A 6,000-nucleotide genomic window follows, 5' to 3' on the forward strand; every position below is an offset into this window, starting at 1 on the left:
TCATTTGGCGAAGATTTAATGAGAGAATGCACCCAAGGAAGATGGGACACAGGAAGTACTCCTGACAGTTCTTAAGCAAACAGGCCCCTGTTCTCTCCTTTGGAGATGTTCTCTCCACCGTCCCTCCCAAGGAGGCAGCAATCCCTCCAGGATGAGAGAAAAGTGTACTCAGAGGGAGAGTGAGCTCCTCCAGGCTGTGGGAGAGCAGCAGGAGAAAGGGGGAGGCCATGAGGCCAAACATGCAGCCCCTCCAGCGTCAAGGGAGATGGGATAATCTGAGGCTGTTGGGCATCTTTGGGTACATGAGCCCAAAAGGCCAGTTTGTACCTCTTTGCCGAGAGCCTGGATATGGGTCACCAGAGGGGACTAATTGGATTGGGGAGGGGCTGCCTGGAGCATCTGGGTTCACCCCTGACTGTGGCAGGCCTGCTGTTGGCCAGTCTGAATCACTTTAGCAGGTCAAGCATGAGGGAGTTCACCTCCAACCCAGTGGGTAATTCTATTCCTTTCTGACAGAGGCAGCTGGGGCTTAGCCTCTTTGATTAACCAAGGTGCAGCCTTCACAATGAAGTCAGCCGGGTTTGGGAAGGCATTGGGAGAGAAGTCTTCTCTGGAGAGGTGTGGGAGCCAGAGATCTCTGAAGGAGAATCTTACTAATAATCATAATAATGATTCTAATTAATGTTATTATTGTTAGCCTTCCTGCTTTGGACCCTGTGTCCTTTCATTTAATCTTCCTAACAATCTTGTGAGGTATATTTTTTTATTAACTGCATTTTAGCCATGAGGAAATTGGGGCTTGGAGAGATCGAGTAACTTGCCTAGGTAGAAAGTGACTCACACAAGTAGAATGACTTTAGCGGTGTTTCCATCCATTGCTTTAGTGACAAGTTAAGTGAGGTAGGATGGTTGCAGCCAGGGTGTGGTGGACATCTATAGCTTTAGTCATCTGTCCAGCATCCATTCTCCCTTCTAATGATTGCCCTCATACCATCATGCACTTGGGTAGAGCTGGCCCCATTTCTGGCTCCAGGTATGGCCTTGTGGCCTAGGCCTATTGACAGGGGGGCTGCCCGGTGGGACTCCAGGCTAGGCCAGGCTGCCACCCCTCACACAGGCTGGCCACTGCCCAATGGGAGCTGTACTAGGCTTGTCAACATTAGTCAGGGGTTGGTCTCATCTGAGAAGGAGATGCCCAGCCCAACATGTTGGCAAACCATGGCTTCAAGTATCCCCTGCCCCAGGAAGGGCCCCTTAGCTTGGTACACTGCCAAATTCCTATTGGATCAGAGTTCCTGGGCCTGTGTATAAATGTGGAAGTGGGCTCAGAAAAAGGTGTATAGAGGGTGACCACAAGGCAAAAACCCAGCTGCTCCTCCTTGAATGAGACCAGCCCATCTCTTATTGGCTGGCCTGGCCTGGCTTGAGGTGGGCAGTGAACAGCCTGACTGGGGGGATGGCAGATGTACTAGAGCAGACAGACAGATGGACAGACTGGAGCAAAGACTGGGCAAAGCCCAACTCCTCCCCACAGCTGTGCTTGGCCTGGGAGTGACCACCTTGCTCTCTCACTTCCCACTACCGGCTCCTGCCCTCTTTGTGCAGAACTGTCCCTCCTGCCCTCCTGCCTCTCCCCCTTCTCTTAGATTCTGCAGTGCACCAAATGCTTACCCACCCTGCCCTCCTGTCTCTGCTAGCATTACTCTGCAAGTTTAATCTGAGAGAAGTCTGCCCTGATTCCTGGGCTCTCTCCTTTATGGCATGTGTCAAAACTGTTTTGAAATGACTATCTGTGCAAGTTGTTCTCTTACTTTCTGGCTAGGACCATATCTGCTTCACTATCCTGTCTTGTTAGTCATTGAAACTCCTTTTTATCGGACATGCAGGTTCAAATGCTCCTTGAAGGAATCACCTGGAAAGGTACTGCTGCACCAGCTCTCTTCTAGCCATGGACTTAGAATCAGCAGCATCACAGAGACAGTGCTGCATGGTGGTGGGCAGTACAAATACTCGGCCACACTGCCCGGGCAAGTGGTTTAATCTCTCTATGCCTTGGTTTCCCACCTGCCCCATGGGAGTGGTAATGGTGCCTTCCTCATAGAGGTGATAGGAAGATTAAATGTGTACTTATACAGAGAGTACTTAGCACGGAGCCTGGCACTTAGTAGGTGCTATTGTATGTACTTTAGTGATATTATTCTAGATAACTAGGTAGTGAGAACTACAGGGATCAATAGGGGATATCCAGATGATCACTCCCATTTTACAGATGAGAAAATTGAGTGTTAATTAAAGGAAGGGATTAGTCTGACATTGCATAGCTAGAAAATCTTTCAAGACAATGAATCTTTGTTGTAACTTTTTAGAACATTATTTTCTAAGAAAAATGAGAGTTGGAGCCAAAGAATAACATTCCTTCCTTCTTCACTCATTCTTCAAATATTTGTGTGGCTCATGCTTGATGGTCCAATATGTTTTTTGAATGAATAGATGAACAAATGAATGAAGAGGGCTCTGTGGTTAGGAAAAAAGGCTGCCATGTGGGCTGTCAGATCCCTGGCTTGCATGTGCCACCTTGTTCTTGTGCTCATGGCAGACATAACTACTCAGTCATGGCTACTTTTTCACTGAGCCTGAACCCCACCTCAGAATCCTCATCAGAGTCCACCATTAACTGATCAGACTTGGCTCTTCAGATAAAATCTGCCTTTCATAGTCCCATCTCAGAAATCTCTTTCATTATGTGGTTTCTTTCTTTCTCTTCTTTTATCTTTCTCTCTCAGGCTCTTTCACTTCTTATTTTCCATTCACCCCATTCTCATTTTCCTTTCTTTCAAAAATGTGGACCCAGAGGTATTGCCCTTTGAATTCTGGTGGAAACATACCTGAGGGATCAAGCCTCCTACTTTCCTGCTTCTGTCACTGGAGAAGACGAGAGGGTCCCGAGCCAGCCGACCACAGCCCTGTTAGGAGAGTCTGGCCTCCTGGTCTCAGAGGGACTGAGACCTCCCCAGCAGTCCTATAGGTGCAGCAGGCCTAGAGGGAGGGATTCACCTCGGAAGGCCAGGCCCTCCTGGCCCTGCCCCAGACTCTGCCCTCCTACAGACAGACCTGGCATAAACTCTCCCTGCCATGTTAAACAATCTCACCAGGAAGGAGGAAGTTACTCTTAGGTCTCATTGGCAGGAAATGAGTCTAAAGTCTTGTGTGGCTAAGGAGCCCCTGGAACCCTGGCTTGGGGCCCAGGCTGCGAATGTGTCTTCCTCAGAGTTCTCCTGGCCTTGGCAGAGGAAGTACAGATAGGAATTTGAGCAAGTCATTCGGGAATGACAGACCACAGTCACTGCCTGAGAACACAAATCAGAACACAGCAAAATACTGCTCCCCAAACAAGTGAATCCCATGCTGAAAACTCCCCAGGCCCTGGGGGACAAAGTGGAGAGTAGATCCAGCTAGTGATGGTGCCTTCACCTGCTCTGAGGCCCTGGGGCAGGGTGTTGGCTGTTGGAGGAAATAGGGAGGAGGTGACCCTGTGGGCGGAGACCCAGACTGGGGGTTGGGATGGGGCAGCAAAGGAGGAAGGGTGAAAGGAGACTGCAGATAGTGAGCCTGGATGAAGGAAGGGGGCACCCTTGATCAGGAGTGAGGAAAATAGGGAGAGAGTGGTCTGGGGAAAAGATTCTGCATTTGGTTTGGGGCACATGGAGCTAGAATTTACAGCTGGAGAGAGAGAGGGAGGAAGAACAGAGAAGGGCCGACTGGTGGTCGGACGTCAGTGCAACAGTGAACACAGTTTTGTTCCTTTCTTTCCCCAGGACTCCAGGTGCATTTAGAGGGGTTCAGTGTCCCCCACTGATGATCCATCCCCCAACCTCCCAGGCTTGTCACTCACAGCTCATGGTTCCTGTCCTGGAGGTCTTTCTCCCCTTAGGATGAGTTCTTTCCCAGGAGGCACCAAGTGGGCTCATGGGCTCCTGTGGGCCTTTCTCACTTGTTTGCAGGCAGGGGATGCTTCTATATTTGGTGATTTCTACCCGGACTGCTTCCAGAAATGTTGTGCGGCCTGCTTGAAATGAATATCCAGGAACATGAGGGCAAATAGCTGCTCAGAAATAAAGATGAGCCCTAGCTGGTGGCTCAGTTGGTTGCAGCGTCATCCTGTAAACTGAAAGGTAGTGGGTTCGATCCCCACTCAGGGCACAAACCTAGCTTGTGGGTTCCATCCCCAGTCCAGGCATGTATGGGAGGCAACTGATTAATGTCTGTCTGTCTGTCTGTCTGTCTCTCCCCCCCCCTCCCTCTCCTTCTCCCTCTAAAGCAATGAAAATATCCTTGGTTAAGGATTAAAAAAAAAGAAAAGAAGTAAAAGTGGGAGTACCCAGGAGCTAGTGGGAGGATGAGCCTACTGCGTACTGATGTGGTCCCCAAGCCTGTGTTCTGGCTGCCCAGCTGATCCCTGGGGAGGGGAAGTGGGCCCCTTGGGGCATGTCCTCTGGGGACAGGCCATGCTTTCCTTCATCCTGACTGGTTTGGCCTTGGTTTTGTGTCTGCTCCCACTTTCCTCCCCCACCCCCTCCCCTTCCTTCCTTTCCCTCCTCCTGCCAGCCTGGACAGTTCTGCTCAGGGCTGGTGCTTCTTATCATTCAGATCTGACACACTGTAACTGTTTACAGTCAATAACAGTAAACCATTGAATTCAAATCCTGATAAGTTCTGTGAAGAAACCTGTGACGGCAGATAGCAGAACTTCCTTCATACAGGGGTGTCCAACCTGCAGCCCGTAGGCCACAGGAGGCTCAGGATAGCTATGAATGAGGCCCAACACAAAACTGTAAATTTACTTAAAACATGACATTTTTTGTGATTATGTGTCACAATGTATTTAACGTGTGGCCCAAGACAACTCTTCTTCCAGTGTGGCCCAGAGATGCCAAAAGGTTGGACATCTTTGATTCAGCAGGTAGTCAGGGAAGCCTCTCTGAGGAGGGAGCTTCAGGGCTCTGCTCATTTCCTATTTGTGCTGAAACAAATAATGGCTGTAAAACAATGCAAGTGCGTCATCCTACAGTTCCATAGGGCAGAGGTCTGACACAGGTCTCATGGGACTACAACCTACGTGTTGGCTGGACTGCGTTCCTTCTGGAGGCTTCAGGGAGAATGTTTTCTTGCTTTTTTCAGCTTCCCGAGGCCTTCCACATTCCTTGGCTCATGGCCCCTCCTCCATCTTCAAAGCCAGCAGACTTGCATCTTTCTGACCTTCTGTCCTGACATCTTCCAACTCTTCCCAGGTCTTGAAGACCCTGTGTATACATTGGGCCCCCTGGATGCTCCAAGACACTCTTCTGGGTTCAAAGTGAGCAGATTAGCAACCTTAATTCCACCTGCAACTTTAATTCCTTTTGGCAGTGTAATTAATGTTACATAGTCACAGGCTATGTGTTTTAAGACTTGGGCATCTTTGAGAGCCATTATTCTGCTAATTACAAATGCAACCTGTTTTATTTTCTTTACAGCACTTTCAACAGCCTGAAATGACATTTCCAGAATATTGGCTCATTTGTCACCTGTCTTGCGCTATGGAAAAGTGGGTCTTCTGAGGGCAGAGACCTTGTTGGTGCTGCTCACTAGAACAGTGGCTGGTACCCACTCAGCAGGTGCTCAGTTATGGATTGCTGAATGAGTGAATGAATGAATGAATGAATTAGTGAGTGCCGGCTGACTTCTGCATTGGTCAATACAAATAGCACTGGTCTGAGAGCCAGGAGCTATGACCCCCATTTTACCCTGAGCAGTTGTATGACCCTCTGGGTCTCAGGATCCTTACAACAGCCTTGGGAGGACGGAAGGCCCATGGCAGTCTCCCTGAGCTTCAGTCTCAGAGAAGCTAATTACCACTGTGAAATCACCCCTTAGTTTTCCTTCCCACGGCAAAGCACATGACCCGAGAGGGCACTTGAGGGGACATTCTCCCCAGTATTCACTCAGATGGGAACCAGCTGG

The 6,000-nt window shown here is 49.4% G+C and overlaps 1 protein-coding gene across 3 annotated transcripts in view; it reads right to left on the reverse strand.

Annotated features, from left to right (window-relative positions):
- FAM3D (FAM3 metabolism regulating signaling molecule D) overlaps nt 1-3,065 on the reverse strand; it is a 34,500-nt gene extending 31,435 nt beyond the window's left edge. For 2 of the 3 annotated variants that reach the window (XM_036030969.1, XM_028518384.2), the window contains exon 1: nt 2,886-3,063. The gene's annotated coding sequence lies outside the window, so the exon portion shown is untranslated. Of the gene's footprint in view, nt 1-2,885 lie in introns of all 3 variants that reach the window. The other variant, XM_036030971.1, reaches the window with a different exon arrangement.
- Nucleotides 3,066-6,000: the final 2,935 nt, after the last annotated feature.

This window comes from Phyllostomus discolor, chromosome 7, assembly GCF_004126475.2.
Source record: "Phyllostomus discolor isolate MPI-MPIP mPhyDis1 chromosome 7, mPhyDis1.pri.v3, whole genome shotgun sequence".
Classification (NCBI taxonomy): Eukaryota; Metazoa; Chordata; class Mammalia; order Chiroptera; family Phyllostomidae; genus Phyllostomus; species Phyllostomus discolor.